This window comes from Alligator mississippiensis, chromosome 12 (genome assembly GCF_030867095.1).
Source record: "Alligator mississippiensis isolate rAllMis1 chromosome 12, rAllMis1, whole genome shotgun sequence".
NCBI classification, from domain to species: Eukaryota; Metazoa; Chordata; order Crocodylia; family Alligatoridae; genus Alligator; species Alligator mississippiensis.
The window spans coordinates 59,689,450-59,708,103 of NC_081835.1; the positions used below are offsets into that span (position 1 = coordinate 59,689,450).

Sequence of the window (18,654 nt, forward strand, 5' to 3'; positions counted from 1 at the left end):
GCAACCATGTGGCAGCACTGTCATTACTGCAGTAGAGCATTATCCTGAGCTCCCTGGCATGTTGATATGCATGTAATATTCTGTACTTGTGATGGGCAGGATGAAGCTCTCCAAGCAATGATATAGATATAGATATATATGTTCAGATGTGTGGCTGTTTTCCTCACCAGACCTGGAAGAAGGCTGATGAAGAGAGAAAGCACCAGACTAATGCCCTGAATCTCTCAGAGAGAACGGGTGAGTGGGAGTTGCTGATGTTAAGAAGAGGACATGATGTTCCATGTGAGCGGCTGTAAGATGAGGAATGGAGGGACTGGCCAGAGGTCCTGTTGAGGGAAGAAATGAGAAGCAAGAGAAGTGAGACGAGAGTTGGGTAGGATGGAAGGGGAATAGCTTCCTTCCAGAAAAGGAGAGAATTGGACACATAGACTGGTCGTTCTTGCTGCACTTTCTTAGTAGCTCGATACCTGGCAACTCTGATAGGTTTGCAGATCCAGCAGTGGGAATGTGACACATGGGCTAAGAAGCTGCTCTTGCATACCCTCCTCCCCTGTGTTAGCCTGCTGTTAGACCAGTCATTTCTCCCACCTGCAGAAAGACAGGTGGCCTGGTCCAAGATGTCTCTTCTGTTTGCCAGGTGGCTACCACTGCTTCTGAGACCCAGTCTATGGGACATATCCAATAACGGTGTCCACCATTGGGAGGGCGGGAGACTGAATGCTCTACTACCTTCTAATAGCCCCTGCTGATAGCCCTCCAACAAAGGCTCCTCTTTCTTTATTTCAGAGTGATCAAAGTGTTTCTTCTCTATTTGGAAAAAAAATCCTAGCCTGGTTTTCTCTAGACATGTGGCTCAAAAGTGGCAGAATTTAGAAACTTCAGCACAGAAGGTGTATCCTTCCCAAGTGTGAAGAATAGCCAATATGTTATGATCAAGTCAAAGCAAATGAAACAAATCACTTCTGAGCTTTTGCAAAGAGCTCTTTAACTTACTGGTGTGTTGGCTCTTCTTTGTATCTGGATGTACACACAGCTCTCCTGGACCAAGGGCTCAGCAGGCCAAAGGTGCTGCTCTGATACTGCTTTTGGGATCGTTGGCAAGAGATGTGTTTGTTGTTGACTTGCTGATATGCACCCAGCAGATTCACCCCGTTCCAAACAGCCTACCACACTCCCTTGGTGTCAGGAAAAAGGGAAAATTGTGGAGGTAAGGAAATGCTGGATCCTGAGATCGACTATGCATCATTCTGTTTTCCTAGCCATGCTGTTAAAGCTGTAGGAGCAAGGGAACATTCTCACTCAAGTCTCTAATTGAGATCTTGAATGTCTCAAGTAGGTCAAAATTTCCCCAAGTGACTTGTGATTTGACTTCTTCAGCTTTGGGGTATCTAGACAGAGGCACTGAAAGTGCTGGGCACTCTTCCCAGAAATCAGGCTTCAGGTGGGGCACAGCACCCAAAAAAATCAATGTGCCCAAGACCACCAGTTGCTTTGGAAAAGCTTGGCATAGGTCTTGTAGGATGCTTAGCCTGCTTTCCTCTTGCCAAGGAACTGCATAGCCCCGTACTAGTAGGTGTTACAGGGAGATAGGAAATTCTCTCTGCAAAGCCCCTGAAACACTTTGGAAGAACAGTGCAAAAAATGTGAGTTCTCTTTGAGGGGGAGAACTGCTTATTAAAGCAACATGTTTCTGAACCTGAGTGTGTTTTGGGTGCAGCCTGCATGGGCCCCTCCTAGCCCCCAAGTTACAGGTGGCTCTTGTAGCAATCGCCAAGCCATGGATCTAGGAGATGCATCTGATGTTACAAAGTTTTTGGTTTCATAATGGGGCCTTAGTATGGTATGATCACTAAGGTCTGCTCCTTTACTTGTCGGAGTCCAGAATGGTGCAGGCTGCAAGTAGGAGGAGATGTAGATTTAGGGGCAATCTCATGGTGTAGCTAACCAAAGGGATGTCCAGAAAGCTTTGGACGTCATTAAGTTGATGGTAGCAGTGTAACACACAGACACTAATCGCTGAGCAGTTCAGAAGCTGGGCTTTGGAGCCAATACTCCAGTTGCATTTTTGGTGTGAATTTCTTATTAAGAATGTAGTTAACATCATGTTAAACTCAAACCCTTCTCACCTCCCGCCTGCCTGCATCATGTTTCTTTGGATAGCTGCTCCCTCTGTATGGCTAGATGCCTTCTGCTAATACAGTTTCTCAGGGCAGGGACGTCACCAGTATTCTGCTGCATCCATTTCTATGTATCGTTTAAGAGAAAAGAAATTAAATATAGTGGTTTCAGATTGAAACCCTTCCAAAGGGCAATTCCTTTTGGCTGTCTTTGGACTCCCTGATTACAAAACCAAGGGAGGATCATGAGTGAGGCTTTAAATAGTGTAGAGACATGGCAGGAGAAAAAAAGGCTTTGCATTTAACAGCAGGTTAATCACCGCAGCCCAGATCTAGCAGGCAGGTATCAGTGTCATAGGACCCCTACCATAGCTGTCCTTACTCAGACTCTTTGCTGGTAGTCCTAGCAAAGGGGTGAATTCAACAGCCCGTGGGAGCCAAATTTGGAACAGCGTTTTCACTGGTGCATGGTAGGCAGCCTGGGGAGGAAACCTGGTATTTGTGCTCTATCTTCTTTCCAACAAATCCCAGCCAGTTGCATCTCCTTGGCTTCTTGAACTGTCTCCCTCTGCCTTTCATAATCCCAGAGCCTGAGTCTGCACGCTGTCTCCAAACGCTGTCCGCGGGCACCACCGAGCAGAAAATAAACCTGCTTGGCTTTCTTGTTGTTTGATGTTTGACGCCCTTCATGACTTGTTTTGGTGCTCCTAGACAGAGGGTTGGAAGTCAGGCGAAGGTTAGGGAACTGGAAACAAGAAAGGAAATGATAATAAAGACCTCAGAAACCTTCAGATGAGGCATTGGGCAGCGACTGTTTGTTAGACTGGGAACGGAGTGAATGCTTAGAAAGAAACCTTTCAGAGACACTGCTGTTCAAAGCTTGCTGGAGCCAACGAGAAGATTGCTAGGGTGCAATGCAGCTTGGCATCCTCAGCACCCAGCTGGATCACTGCAAAGCTCAGGCGAGAGTTAGATACCTGGAGGCAAAGGTGGATCACTTCTGAGCTGCCCAGGTGCTCACGTATGTTTGCCTAAGGAGCTTAGCAGCCCAAACCGGAGATGTTGCCTGACCTCGGATGCCTATTGAGTTTTGAGGCTTGTGGGGAAAAGCTAAACAGCATTGCAGTTGGCATATAAGGTGCCCGGAGTCTGGCTAAGTCTACTTTAGGCATTTCCAGGACCAAACTGGATCGCATCCCTATTGACTCCAATGGGCTGTGGGTCAAGGCTTCTGTCAGTCAGCATCTCCTCTCCTCCCTCTTTCCCTTCCTTAACTTCTTCTCAACTCTCACCCCCTACCTGCCTGCAATGAGAAACTGGAAAATCAGATGTCCGCTTGGCAGCTCCTTGAGCAGATCTGCCCAGTCCCAGCTTGTTTCCCCACATTATATTTCCCTCCCTTCATTCACACTGAGAAAAGATCTGCCAGACTTGAAAGGGAACAAACTGGCAAAGGGCCTGGGGGCTTGGCTCTCCAGGCTGCTGGCTGCCCCCTTTGCTGCCATGCCCATGCCAATCCTGGTGTGTGTGCCCCGACTATCCTGGCTGCCCCCAAGCCCCTGAGTTTCTGGGAGCCCCTGAGACCTTGGGATTTAGCAGCTCTGCACTTCCCCCATCTCTCCTTCTCTTTGCTCTTTCTCTTCCTTTTTGTCTCTCAAACACACCTGCATTTCCTGGGCTCACAGACTCATAGAAAAGGAGGGTGGGAAGGGCCCTCAGGAGGTCACATCTAGTCCAGTGTTTCTCAACCTGTGGGTCGTGACCCAAAAGTGGGTTGCAAGAATATATGAAAGAGGTATGAACAAACTTTAAAAATGGATTCTCTTTGAGAGGAGAAACACATGGGAAACTGTGGCTTTTCCCTTGCAGGCTGGCAGAGTTCCCCCTGCCCCATACACCCACCCATTGCCCCACACCCTGGGAGCTGGGGCTTGGAGACAGGGGGCAGCGTCGGGTGGCCATCATAGAGGACATTCTGGTTTTCAGAGATTTCTAGCCACCCTCCTGCCCTGCCACTACCACCGCCGTGCCCCCCGGCTCCAGGGGGCACGCGGCATTCACCCACCAGTCCAACCCCCTGCTCAAAGTAGGACCAGCCCCAACCAACTCATCCCAGCCAAGTGCCTCTGCCTGGCTCTTCAAACCCCCTATGCATGGAGAGCCCACCCCTGCCTGGGGACACTGTCCCAGCGCTTCCCCACCTTCCTAGCCAGAAAGTTGTCCTTAGCATCCAACCTAAACCTCCTTTGCTGCAGCTGGAGCCCTTTATGGCTCCTTGTTCTGCACGCCCAGCTGCATCCCCCCCGCTTCAGGAGGGCTGCAGGGACCCCCATCCCCTCTTCCCCGCAGGAGCCGAGCGCGCCGCCTTCCCCGGGCGCCCTGCAGGGGGCGCTGCGCGGCGGCGCGGCCCGGGGAGGGGGAGGGGCAGACACAGGCAGCGAGAAGCCGTCTCGCCAGGCTCCCGCCGCCGCCGCCGCGCAATCCGCAGCCATCCTGCGCCCCGAGCCCCCATCGCCCCTCCTGACTCGGCTCCCCAGGCACAGCCGGCTCCCCCCCACCACCACAGGTGGGTATCGGGGCCGGGGCGCGCGGCTGGCGGGGGCTATCGGGGGAGATCGGGGCTGGGGGGGGTGGGACGAGGCGGCTCTAAAATGGAGCCCGAATCCGAGGCTGCAGAGAGCCGGCCTTGGCCCGCCCCCTCCCCCATACCCTGCCTGGTTGCTGCCCCCAGGGGCAGAGCCGGGGTGCAAGCCCCTTTGGGGCTGCCACCAGTCTGGGGGCTCCCCCGCCCCAAGAGATTTGGGCACCTCCTCCCTGCAGCTGGGCAGCCTGCATTTCTGCTCCCCCCAGCCCAGCAGCCAGGGGGGCTGGAGAGGGGGGGCAGAGGGGGTTGACCCCCCTCCACCCCTGCAAGGCAAGGGTTTTTTGTTGGGGGGGGGGTTGTATTTTTTTTAAATTTTGGGGCTGAGTTGCACCCTTCGGGTGTCGAGCGTCTTCCCCCAAGACCCATTGTTTTGGTTGTGCGCCCAGGTCCTGGGAGGCCGGCGCCGTGCCCCCGGGTTTGCTGCTGTGGGTGGAGGGCTGCGCCGTGCAAAATGCTGTATTGTTTTTGTAGGGCATCCCCCCACAAAACAATAAATGCTGCGTTGCAACAAGAAGTCCAGGCTCGGGAAGCCCAGGGCTGTTGAGGGCATTGTTAAAGTCGGTCGGGGCGGATGGGGAAGCCGCCGGGGCAGGTTGTTTCTCCCTGCAGCACGCAGGAGATGTTTTGGGTGCGATGGGGGCATTTCAACAAAGCCTTTGGAGGGGGCGCTTGGGGAGAGGCGGTTCGGAGGCCGCTCGGGGGGCGGTTTTGGGGTCCCGATGCTTTTCGGTAGATACAGCCAGGCTTTGTTTTTAAGCTATTTTTGGCCCCAGGAAGGAATTCATCACCCCCTGGGCTGGGGTCACCTGCGCTGGAAAGGCTGCGGGTCCTGGGATGGCAACGCATGTTGTTGTTTTGGGGGGTTTTTTTTCCCCCTGCACATCTGATGAGAGTTGGCGGCTGTTGTTTTTTTTTGTTTAGCGGAGCTGGGCGTAATGGGCAGCGATGGCAAACGCTCCCCCCACGCTGCTGCCGCCTCCCCCAAACCCGGTCGAAGCCAGGTTTGCACAGACACGAGCGCTGAATTTTGCCGTGAAAGTTTTGGCTCCGAGGCAGAGAAATGGCGAGGGAGGATCCGCGTTTGCTGGAGCAATGCTTACAATGGAGCCTTTTTGTTTTAATGCTGCCTGGGTTTGGAGGGGGTGGGGAGAAAACAGGCCTGCAGGAGAGCCCTGGTCCTTAGAGCGATCCTTTCCGGAGAGGGGTATTGACTCTGCAGGTTGTTGCAGGCCCTTTGCTTTGACGGACCTTACTGAAAGCTGCTGCTCACTTTACTGATTTTTTTTTTTTAAGAAGCTGATGGTTGTAGCTTAAAACTTTTATTGCAGTAGTAGCCCCCTCTTGCAAGGCACTCTTACAGAGGTCAGGAAAGACACTTGCTGCTCCCAAGAGCTGGCCTGGCACTGCTGGCTTCTAACAGACTGGCCAAATATAAAGTTGCAGGGTGTCATGTCAGGGCCTGTTTTTTCTGGGGGGCTCTGCTTGCTCGTGGCCTGTTATGGATGTGCGCTTGCTTTATGATTGCACAGCATCCTGCTTTGGACCAAGAGCCCATAGGATAAAATCGTCCAGAGGAGGGGAAGAGGGAAGTTGCGTGGGGTGGTCTCTACCTGATCCCTCAGGCTAAGTGGTTGCATGTTTTCTTCTGTGGAAACAGATTATTGAAAATAGTCCCAATTCTGCAAGGGTCTATGAACCGGCAAACTTGTTTGGAGCCGCACTGATGGTCCACGTGAGTGCTCCCAGCAGCAATGAGGCCTTAGAGATCCCTGCCCCTCTCCCTTCCCCCCCAACAGTTGGCTTAATATGTTATGAAATGATTGATAATGTGTCTTCCTTGTGACCTGTCTGAAATGCCTCTTTTTATGGGGTTGAAAAAAAGTCTTCAGCTGGATAACAGCGCGTGCTGAAGATTGGCACAGCAAAGAATTAAAAAAAAAAAAAAGAAGAAATCAAATGCAGCTCTCATCCCCTGCTGTGTGTTTGCCCCGAGTTTGGCTGGGACGTGGAAGACAAGCCAGTCTGTTTCCTTTTATTTCCTAGCCACTTTGAGCATGTGGTTGTCTGTGGTGATTCAGGAGATGCTAGCCAAATTTCAGGGCAACATTTAAACTAAAAGAAAAACATATTGGAGCAATAGATATAGGTGTGTGTGTAGACGTACAGAATAGGAGTGTGCATCTTTGTTTTGGGATGCAAAACACTTTCCTGTGTTGTCTGTAAATCGCCCCATTGTGATTTCCCATCAGTAGTTTGGGGCACTAGTGCACACGCATTTCACAAACTCCATCCAACAGCAATATCTCCACTTCTTTACTCGCACTCACTCGCACACACTTTTTTTAAGTTTCACAAACTTGGTGTCTAGCAGCAATATCTCCACTTTTTTTCCCCTTGACTCAGCAAATTTTTGTTTGGAGTTCAATCGCTCCATGTGCAATGTTGTCAAATTAAACATTGCACCATTTTGTCTAGTGCAGAAGAGCCTGAAAGTAGAACATTTTCGGCCAAACTGGTTGAAGCAGAGCAGACTGCAAAAACCGGTGAAAATGTAGGATTAAAAAAAAAAAAAAAAGTTGTAATAAATCTGAGTCATGAAAGGGAGGACTGTTTGTTTAAAGATGACTGCCTTGAGATTTGCCCCGTTCATATTAAACTTTTTTGCAAAACTTATACTTAGTGACTAATTTATTTAAGGCCATCCTCCTAGAAATCACCTGTGAAATATGAACTTTCATTTCTACCCAGGAGAACTTTTACAATCTTGTCTCCAATGCCTGATGAAGGGTGTTTGTACCTGAAAGCTTGCAATTAAAGATTTTTTTTTTTTTTGCAAAAATCTTGATGGTCTAATAAAAGAGATCATCTCTGCTATGAATCCTGATTGCCTTAAGACTTATCAAGACATTGACTTACCTGACTGGGACAATATTAAAGGCCATGTTTTACAGGGATTATCACGGTGGGCCTGATCTCTCTGGCGGCAGTGTTTGTGAGGACTGGTACAATATAAAATATAATCTCCAAGATCTCCATGTCTGGGGTGCTGGTATTTTTGTATCACTCTTGGTAAGGAGCAGGTCCTTAACTTGTGACTGTCCTTTCTGAACTGCAAGTGTTGGGCCCTGCTTTAGGATGCCATTTAGGGCCCTTTCATACACCTGAGTTTCGGAGTACCGTGCCTTTTGTTGGCTACAAAAATACCTAGTTAGGTTGTTGGGTCCTGTTTGCATTTGTGAGCTGCTCAAGGCTTTCCTTGTACTTAACTCTACAATTGGAAATACCTGGGGACCAGGAGGGGAAAGATTCACAGTGCTATTACAATATAAGAAATAAATAGTAGACTCGCTGATGGCTGCTCTTAGTACAAAGCCATCTTGCTGCTGGAAGTTTCCCCTTGTAATCGGGGCTCTTGTGACTGCCCAAGCTGAAGTTGTGGGCTCAGGAGGAACTTCTAGGAAGTCTTCAATCTGAAGCACAGGGTGGGTGGATTTTAGGCTGGCAGGAGTGAGACATCCCTGTGCCCACCCCAGGTCCTCACTGGTCAACTTCCCATTTACCCTGTTGTTTAGTAATGAAAGTTATGCTTGATCCTCGTTTTTCACTTAATTGCACCTCCAAAGTGGATTTTGCTTTTCATGTAGCATTGATTCATTTCAGGCTGGTAATTTTACAGCTCCTTATTGCTAGCCTGTCATTTGGAACAGGAAAAAGTGTGAAAGCAGGTCTTTCAGATCCTTGTTAGTGGCCACTAGAAACAACTTGGGGCTGGTGGGGGGAGCTGCATAGTTCTTCCCGAGAAAGACTAGTTTGGCTGGCTATTTAAATGAACTGACTTGGCCACAAAAAAGGCCAGGTAGAACTATTCCAGGAGAGCCCCTTCCACGGGAGGTCCATACATACCTGTAACTGCATCACAGAAGATGTTTGAGCAAAGGCTTTTCCCGTGGTACAAACAAAAGCCGAGGGTTAGATGTCAGCTTTTCTCATTCACTGGAACTGAACTTTGTTTCATGATGGCAAAGGACTGTCAGGATCTTCTGATACAGCATGCAGGGTCTACCACCTGGTGAGCATGCTGCTTTAGATAAGGAGATCGGCCCTTGTCGCGCCAGAGCAGAGATGAGTGAGCAGTGGGGGCTGATGTGTATGTTTTGCAACAAAATGGAGAAGGATGGTTGGTGCAAACCATTTTTCCTCCCACTCAGAATCCCATAATATCCCCATGGTGGTGTCTCGCATGGAAATGACACAGCAGGAAAAACAGTGTAATTTTTCAGTGTGTATTTTCATAAGCAGCTGCTAAATATAACGCATGACAAAAAGCATGTGAAATACAATTGTTGACTAGTCCGCATGGACTGATGCTGCCTCACCAAAACCGTAAGTATCAGAACTGGTTACCTAGAGAGGTCGTGGGTTCAACAGCCTGGGAGATTTTCAGGAGCAGGTTAGGCAGACAGGCAGGTGGGATGATTTAATCAGGTTTAACCTGCCTTGAGTTGGGGGCTGGGCTAGATGACTTGTGAGCTTCCTTCCAACCCTGCTTTCCTGTGATTCTGTGAAACCTTGAATTTGTCTGGAAGCTGCAGGCCTGAGCTGTCTTTTCACTAACAATATGGCTGTGCAGAGGGGGGCAAAATCTCTGAAGGTGCTGTACTAATGGGGATGTTGGGAGGTGACAAGGAGAAACTTTCAGGAGGGGGTGTGCGTGTGTGTATATAGATCTCCCTCCTTGGCTCCGGCATACTGCATCTTGTGTCTAATCCTGAGCTGCTGCATCACCAGGGACGTGTTGACAAATTGGAAGGAGCAGTGAAAACTCCCAGAAGACTGCAAGCGTTGTCTTAGGGGAGACCGAGAAAGGGGCCACAACGGAGGAGTGAGGAGACACGACTCCAGAGTAACCTGAGAGGTGTAAACATCCAAGAGCCAGCTCTTTTGGTTGATGCATTGGAGATTTGAACATCATCTCCCTAGCTCAGAGTCAAGGAGTGGAAGCCCAGGAGGAGAAAGAAGCTGAGACAGTTTGCTGGTGGGGAGGATGCCAGCAATTTTAGTCAAGTCTTTTTTGTTGGCATTAGCAGGCAGTTGTGCTGTACTGTGTGTTGGGGCTTGAAGGGAACATGGGGCTTGGGTGGTCTGGAAAGGGGCTCTTTGAGGCTACCTAGATGTGGAGCAGTTGAGAGGTCTGGGTGTCAGAGTTGATACCCCGCTGAAACAAACTTGGTGGAGGGGGAGGAAGTTTTCCCAGGCAATTGTTGGGGCTCCTATGCTGGAATTGGAGTGGACTTCCTACAAAGAGTGGATGCAGCCGTGTGCGTCCACTGCTTTTCTTCTACCCGCACCCATTGCCATTCACCCCTGCTGTGGTCTGCTGGCCTCAGGGGGCCTGATCCTGACTTATCAAAGATCCCCAGCACCTGGTGCTGCACTGGGTGGGCAGCCCCAGGATTTGGGGCACACAGCTTCCTATGGGGATTTTATTGGCATGGCTGGTGGCTTTGCCACTATGTAGACCCATAACACCATGTGTCAGGGAGGAGAAGCTAGCGCAGACCTGAGGCCAGAGTGGTCGCAGCAGCGTTGAATTCCCAGGCACATAAGGGAAGGGTCACATCCAGTTGTACCCTGTGGCTGTGCAGCGTGTCAGAGGCATTCAACTGCATTTTTAGGATTCTGCACCCTCCAGGCCACTTACTATAGGCTGCCCTGAGCCAAGTGCCAGACTTCTTCTAACATGTAGGAAGGCAGCATGAGTCAGGGGCTGGTTCACCAGACTGTAAAATGAGACAGTGGGTTCTGTCTTCCTATCTGTAAAATGGGAAGATTCATAGATTCATAGATTCATAGATGTTAGGGTCGGAAGGTGTGCCGAAGTGAGAGGACACATGCCTGGCTTGAGTCCCAAACCCTTGTCTCAGACCCTGCAGAGGAACTGCAGCCATTACCTGCAGAGCAGTGGGCAGAAGCTGCCTTCATCTCTCAGAAAAGGACCTGAGGACTGAGGATGGGTTGCACTTCTCCACGTTGCTGGATTGAGATCCTTTCAAGGGTGTCACTAGGGGGCTGCACAAAATGGTAGTAGCACTGTTAGGTTTGCAAACATGATTCAGAAGATAAAACCAGAGATTTCAAATAGAAATCCATAGCTGGGGTCTTTCTGAGTTCTTTGTAACTGGAAAGCTGCTCTACTAATTTTCTCTAGTCAAAAAAGAGTGAAAACTAAGAACTGGCATTTTCCAACAGGGGGCTTGAGTCTATCCAGGGGTCCTCAAATCTCGAAAGGTTGAGAACCACTGGTCTAGACCTTGTGACAGCCCTGTCTGTCCCTCTTCCACTTTATGCAACATCCAGAATCAGTCTGCAGGCTTGGGACCTGCTCAGTAGGAGCTTCTGTCACCATAGGGCCAGGGAAGGCAGTCAGCGTGGTCTGTCTGCAGTTGGCTCAGCCCCAGGCTGAGTGCTGCCTTCCCCGCCCCCTGCAGGCAGGCAGCAAGCGGCCCCTGCCACCTCTGCCCTGGGAGCTCCCAGGGTCCAATCCTGATGCTGTCTCCCTTACCTGCTGTCCTATTAGCCCTGCCTGGTGGGGGGAAAAAAAAGCATTGTAAGAAATAGATATACCCATCCAAGTAAAAGTCTAGGTACCCAGGACTCCCAGCTGGTTTCCCATCCATGTGCTAGCCAGGCCTGGGACTGTTTAGCTTCTGGAATTGGATGAGATTCGGGAACTCGGCCAGATCTGGCCACACGCACTTGGGAGCCTCTTCCTCCCCCTCCTTCTCTTCTTACTTGCAGGCTGGATTTGAAGGGGAGGCAAGGCAAGGGGAAGGCAAATACCCTGTCCAGGCTGCGACAGAGCGGGAGAAAGCAGAGAACCAGAGGGAAGACAGGGAAGACAGAGAATCCGGGGAAAAGAAGAAATTGTAAAACGAGGGAAGGTAGAGCTGGTGCCCAGAGTGATGATAACGATGATGAGGCTGAACAGAGGCAGGTGCCACAGCAGAGGGGAGGGGGATCATTGAAAGGAATGGGAAACACCTAGGGTCCGGGTGGGGCTAGGCTACAGATCAACATTCCTGTGATAGATTGACCTCTTGCACGCCAGCCCGGCTTCTCCAGGCAATAAATCAGTGTACCATAAAAAAGCATTGGGCTGACCTGTAGCTCTGCAGGGGCCCTCCAGACAACAGGTCCACCTACCATAGGAATGCACTGGGTTCATCTTAGGCCTGGCTCAGGCCTCTTGGCTTACAGGTAAACCTGCCCTAGGAGTATATGGATGGGCTAATCCGGGGCTGGCCAGGGGCCGCTTGAACTACAGGTAAACCTGCCATAGGACTGCATTGGGTTCACCTGGCTGAGGCTGCTCAGGCTACAGGTAGACTTGGAATAAGAATGCACTGGGTTGACTTGGTGCCTGTGTGGGGCTTGGACAAAAATTTCTCCAGACAACAGGTCAGCTTGCCTGTGGTCCAGACTAAAAAGCCTGGGTGGATGCAGAGTATTGGTGTGTGTAAAGCATTGTTTGCTTCCTGTCTCATGGCTTCCTCCACATATTCCAGACACAAATGTAGAGTCAGAAGTATTTTCCTCTATTCAGGGTGTTTGAACAGGGCTGCTCACACTACAACGTGATCTCTTACTTTCTGTGCCCTTTGTACTTTTGACCAGTTCCTCTAACATCTCCAAAGAGACTTGCATATACCTATACTGTGCAGGTATATGGGTTGAAAAACTCAGTAGGCCTAAAAACTGCAGCGAAATGCAGTGCTGTACTGGGTTTTTTTTAAAAGAGGTGAAGTATTGGGGACACTTGAGTATCTGAGATATAGTGGCGAACTTTACATTTGCCCAAAATGCTTCTGATCCTATCTGTAGCTCGAGCCAGCTGTATCGGACCTGATGGATAGGGAGACTCGGAGAAATTTCAGAGAGAGCAATCTGTTCCTTTCCTTTTCAGTGCAGTATTGTTTTCCACAATGCACGTATCAGTCCTTTGTCGTGTCTGCTTCTAAAGGTGCCAGGCAATGGGACTCCAAACGCTTCCTTTGGGAGGAGATTTTAAATTCAGATCAACAGGTCTTGATAAATCCACTCAGCAGTGGGAGAGCAGAAACTTTCCTTTGTTTGTGTGGTGGGGGACTTGGCATTTGGTTCCAGCAGATTCGCAGCTTTTTTTGTGTGTGTGTGCATCTCATCCTCCTGGTTGTGGAGATAACCTTCTGAATGCAAGTCAGTGCCACGGAGCTGGCAGCCAGCCTGAGGGAGTGGAGAGGTGAGGACTGTCTGAGGCCCAGATCTTCTGGAGCTGGGCTCTGGTGTGCCGAAGTGAGAGGACACATGCCTGGCTTGAGTCCCAAACCCTTGTCTCAGACCCTGCAGAGGAACTGCAGCCATTACCTGCAGAGCAGTGGGCAGAAGCTGCCTTCATCTCTCAGAAAAGGACCTGAGGACCGAGGATGGGTTGCACTTCTCCACGTTGCTGGATTGAGATCCTTTCAAGGGTGTCACTAGGGGGCTGCACAAAATGGTAGTAGCACTGTTAGGTTTGCAAACATGATTCAGAAGATAAAACCAGAGATTTCAAATAGAAATCCATAGCTGGGGTCTTTCTGAGTTCTTTGTAACTGGAAAGCTGCTCTACTAATTTTCTCTAGTCAAAAAAGAGTGAAAACTAAGAACTGGCATTTTCCAACAGGGGGCTTGAGTCTATCCAGGGGTCCTCAAATCTCGAAAGGTTGAGAACCACTGGTCTAGACCTTGTGACAGCCCTGTCTGTCCCTCTTCCACTTTATGCAACATCCAGAATCAGTCTGCAGGCTTGGGACCTGCTCAGTAGGAGCTTCTGTCACCATAGGGCCAGGGAAGGCAGTCAGCGTGGTCTGTCTGCAGTTGGCTCAGCCCCAGGCTGAGTGCTGCCTTCCCCGCCCCCTGCAGGCAGACCTGCTGCAGCATTTAGACTGGTGCCTTGTGCTGCTGGTTTTCAGAGGTCTCAAAGGTAACGGGATGGTAGGTATGTCCAAGAATGTCTTGGACACAAAATGTGAGGCCTTCTTTTCTTTCCTGATATCCTCTGCAACATTGCTATTCATTAGCCAGCTGCTGCGTCTCAGGTTGGTTTCATAGAGGTCCTTGTTCAGTAAGTGAATGTAAAGCAGGCCCGTGATGCAGCACTGGACCCATGCTGTAAACATTTGGGAAATGGGGGAGGTCTTTGTGGCAGCCTAGGAGCGTTTCCTAGCTGTAGTCATTATGGTGGGGACTTTTAGTTCTCGGGGGCTCTAGGCCTGCTGTCAGATGGGCTTAGCTCAAGCAAAGCAGCAGACTTTGTCAGTGGTGGAAATTGCTTGCTCTGCAGGTCTCAGCTGGGGGCCTAAGCCAGCCATCCTGAGGACAGGTGCAACAACCAGAGGCCAGTTTGTGCCAGGCTATGGGGAGATGAACAAGAGTCCCTGTGCATCTTGAGGTGGTACGATGCTCTCTGCAAATTGAAGGCAGGGACAGGGCGCTGGAACAAGAGTGGGAAGCCTTGAACCTTAGTCCTCCTGTCTGAGGTGTCGTGTAACCTCGGGCAAATTGTTTTTCTGTGCCTCCCTTTCCCAGGCTCCAAAATAGGACTCCCGGGACTAGCCCTCCTCCATGCATTGTCTGGAAACACTATAAGAGCCAAGGATTGCATTCAAACAGTTGGATGCCCAACTTCCCAGGCCCGAGCAGTCCAAGGGTAGTTCGGGGCTGCAGTATAGCAGCTGCTTCCTTAACAGGTTTTGCAAGAAGAGCAGACGACCAGAGGGTCTCGTCTGGGGTTTGAATTGCTTTCTCTGGAGCAGCCCTGTCTCTTGGGCATTCAGAGAATGAGAGCATTGTATTCCCCTGGGCAGTCGGCTCCCAGAAGAGCTTCAGCAGGGTGAGGTAGAAGCCGAAGGCTTTTTAAACACGGTTGTTTGTGTGCCGCAGCCTCCTGGGGCGAGCAAGGGAGGAGCTCAGGGCCTGGGTGTGACTCTAAGTATAAAGGTTGGTACCTAAATAAGCCCCCTCCTCTGGGGTTTGGCCTGCTTGCAAAGGCCTCAGTTCCTTCCTCTTCTGTATCTGTGGAACCCGCAGGTGGCTCTTGCTTGACTGAGCTGCTCCATCCTTTGTGGTTTTTCTTTTGAAGTGCAAAATAGCAAAAAAACCTATGTTCTGGTTTCTTTCCACTCCAGCCCCTCTCATTCACATTAATCATGCGCTTCCAGGAAGTCGCAGCTTTTGCACCCAGCAAGGGCTCAGGCACGCGAGATTCAGAGAGGGGTGTTGGGCCCAGCCTTAGCGAACACTGCCTGCACCTAGACAAGGAAGCAAAGCGCGTGCTGTTGACCGTCAACAGCGGATGCGGAGCTGGTCCATGTAGGGCATCTTGCCTCCAGCAGGAACCCATTCCTGGTGCTGCAAAGGAACACGAGATCTAGTAATACATTTTTGCTAATGGGAGGGCAAAGCAATCCCTTCCTGAGATGCAGGTGGCTGCCTTGTGCCTTAAAGCATGACATACCTAGCTCAGGAGATGGGTTCTGTTTACTGGGAGCCTGAGTTCCTGACATCTCTCTTCCAGGGAGGGAGGGCCAACCTTGAAGCAGGTTTCTTTTTTTCCTCCTTCCTCTGCAGTCCCTCGCAGTCAAGGATGAGTGTCTTCCATGACTGTCTTATCTGTGGGTCTGAAGATGACTGATGAGGCCAATCCAGGATCAACAGACTCTTCCCCCTCCTTTGCTGCGTGCAGTGGCTGTAGCCCTGCTTGCAGGGTGGATTCCCTTAGCTTTGGGGTTTGTTGACCAGTGTGCAGAAGTTGACTTGCAGGAGAGGCCGAGGCTTCTCGTTCACCTGAGTCTTCCTTCGAGTCAGCTGAGGCCTTCCCTGCTGTCTTTCCAGGTCTTGAACACAGGCCCTGACAAGTTCCTTATGGACTTGCAGTGCGTAGACTCGGTCAAGTCCAGTTTCCAGGCCATGCAGCCTGAACTTGTGTCAGCTCTCGGGTAGGCTGAGAACCTGTGAACCCAGATTTCCTTTCTCAGCCAAAAATAAAGCCTGCAGACAAGACATCTGCTCGTCTGAGAGGTAGTGTGCGGTTAAGACTTTGCTTTGTGCCCTGCATGGGAGTTTTGGGCTGTGCTTATTTTTGCTGTTTTCTGTGCAGAGACCTCTCAGCGTTTTGCAGTTGTCAATCCTCCTATCAGCCCTAGGAGGCAGATAAGTCGCAATGCATAGACCCGGCACAGAGGCATGCAGAAAAGCTGTGGTTTCCCTAGTGCTCTCCTGCTGGGGGCTTAGTAGCAGGAGTTCTCAATTCCCAGCCCTGTTGCTACATACATTTTCTCTTTGTGAAGCAGGTAAGCTGCTCTCTGCGTGTCGTGCATCTGAGCTTAAAGCATAGACAAAGGAAGATGGAGCCGTCTGCCAGGACATCTCTGCCTCGCCTCTTGTAGTCCCATTTTAGCATTGCTTCAGCTGCTTACACCACTGTGCAGATGCCTCTAATCTGCCTGCCTGGTCCCTCTTTTGGCTTGGGACAGAGGAGAGGAGAAACTAACGGGCAAGTTCTTTGCTGACCTTCTTTAAATACCTTACAGAGCCAGTCCCTGCCTCCAACAGCCTCCCTGTGGTCCCATGCAACAAGCCACGGGATGTTTTGGACTGCAGTGTCTGCCAGCTGCTCTTCTGAGACCAGGGGCAGGGAGCCCAGTGGCACGGGGATGGGGTGCGCAAATAAGAGTGATAGAAACAGCATTGCCAAACCCAGCATGCACAAATAACCAGTGCACGCTGAGGGCAGGTTAAATCTCCCTTTGGGTGTAAGCTGTATAGGTCAGGAGGAGCCCAGAAGGGTGAAATGCCAGGCACCGAGCATCTTCAGGCCTTCTCATCAGCTGTACCAACCGCACCGAGGTGGTTCAGACAGTTCGCTGCAATGCTCACGGCTACTTTCCCCTCACCTGGGTCCTTCCTAGTCGTGCTCCTCATGGCTTTTCCCAACTTGTTCTGTACCCCATCTTCCTTGGAGCTTGACTTCTTCCTTCCTTGACTGAGCTCTTTTTTCTGGTGGCCTCATGCCTTGCCAGCTGGGTCTGGGCATCTTTTTTACCAGGCCTACATATTTGCTCTTCAAGAGGCTAGGAAGTGCTTGGGGTGCAGGGAAGCAATGGTGGTATAACACAAGGCAGCCAGTAGTCTTCATCCCAGAGGGCACCCATTTGGAGACAGGGGCACCCTTGGGAGAGTCTCAGAGGAGAGAGGATGCACATCATCCTGCTGACGGGGAGACCCTCAGTTATTCAGTGTCCTGGTGGAAAAGGACCTTGCCTGCTAGAGAGTTTTCTTTTAATAACTACTAGTTGTTTCACAGCCACTCCAGAGCAAACTCTGATCCTTTTTTTTTTTTTTTCTCATAGCTGTGCAGGGTTTATTTTTTTCAAAACCCAGCACGTGACAGCCAAGTCAAACTGACCGATTTCCATCCGAGGTAGATTGCATACACTTCTTCAGGAAAAAATAAACCCTACAAATATCATGCCCTGTGAATTTTTTAATGCTGAATGCAAAATGCCACCTTCAAGCAGGACAAGATGGCAGTCCCTTTCTCTCTCATCCCTCGTGTGCCCTCCTTTTCAGCTTGCTTTTGCAACTGCTGCTGTAACCTGATGCGAGGTTTTCTCTGCCATGTCCACGCTGATGCCCCTGTCTTTCATATCAGTAACAGTTTTGTTTGGTGACACTCAGCATCATGTGTGCGAAGCTGAAACGATTCCTTCCTGTGCCTGTTATCTTTCATAAATCGGTTTGCCCTGCACAGTTAGGGCTGGCCAGCTTTCAAGATATTCACGTACTGTGGAGGCCTCACGAAGGTCCCTGACCCAGAAGCTCACTAGGAGCCCAGCCGACAGTCTCTGTCTGTGCAGGAGTCTCCATAACTGGCTTTATTTGCAGACCAGAGGTTCAAGCACTGTGCTGCTGGCTCTTTTCATGGCAAGCATCTCAAATTTGGGGGTCCCCATCTCCACTGAGGAGCCTTGCATGCTCTAAGGTTTAAAGCAGCATTACTTGAGTGGCTTACAGTGTGCTTAGCTCCACAAAAGGTAGGTAGCATCTGTGCCCTGGTACACATCATGCCAGGCACTGCCCAGACCATCTCCATGATGGTTCAGACAAGGACAGAGATAATGCCGCCTGGTTCCTGACTTCAGTGCTAGGGAGTATCTGAGCAGGGCCATCCAGGGAGGGAGGTCTCCTATCTGTGACCTTGAGGAAGAGAGCAGGGAGGCTTGGATGTTTGGTAGCTTCAATTCATTGTACCTGCTGCACACTAGATGAACGGCCCCAGCCAGCAGCCAGAGGAAAAGGCCTGCAGTCCAGCAGCTTGCAGGTGCCAGCCAGCTGCAGCAGTTGTTCTCGCAGACTTGGGGGAAGGGGAAACTCGGTCCTTCCTGGGTTTGGCTTTTATTGATGCAGCAGAGTACAAAATCTTTTTAAAGGTGCCCACCTGGATCCTGAGTCTGGCAGCAAAATAGAGCTGTCTCGGGGCTGCTTCTGGAGTGATAGCTTTGAAACTTGACCCAGGTAGCTGTGTAAGAGTGGGGTAGGCCAGGTGGTGGATCCTCTGCTTTAGAAGCCTTTACGGAGACACGGAGTGAGGAGGGCCCGCGTTTCACCTTTTGCTTCAACCTGAATGCTAGGCAGTCAGCACATCAAAGGCTGCGGCTCAGAGCAGCATCCGGTCTGCCACATGGGAGTTGCATTAATATGGGGAGACGGCGTGGGCAGTGGTTGCAGCCAGGGCCAGTGCGTTGGGATGCTGGACTCCGGGTGGCCTCAGTTTCTCTTCTCTGCAGAATCCTGGGGATCACGTGCTTAGCTTTT

General features: G+C 50.6%; 1 protein-coding gene across 9 annotated transcripts in view; it reads left to right on the top strand.

Moving 5' to 3' along the window:
* The first annotated feature begins 4,532 nt into the window (after positions 1-4,532).
* PRRC2B (proline rich coiled-coil 2B) overlaps positions 4,533-18,654 on the top strand; it is a 59,456-nt gene continuing 45,334 nt past the window's right edge. For all 9 annotated transcript variants that reach the window (XM_014603782.3, XM_014603783.3, XM_014603786.3 and 6 more), the window contains exon 1: positions 4,533-4,683. The gene's annotated coding sequence lies outside the window, so the exon portion shown is untranslated. The remainder of the gene's footprint in view (positions 4,684-18,654) is intronic.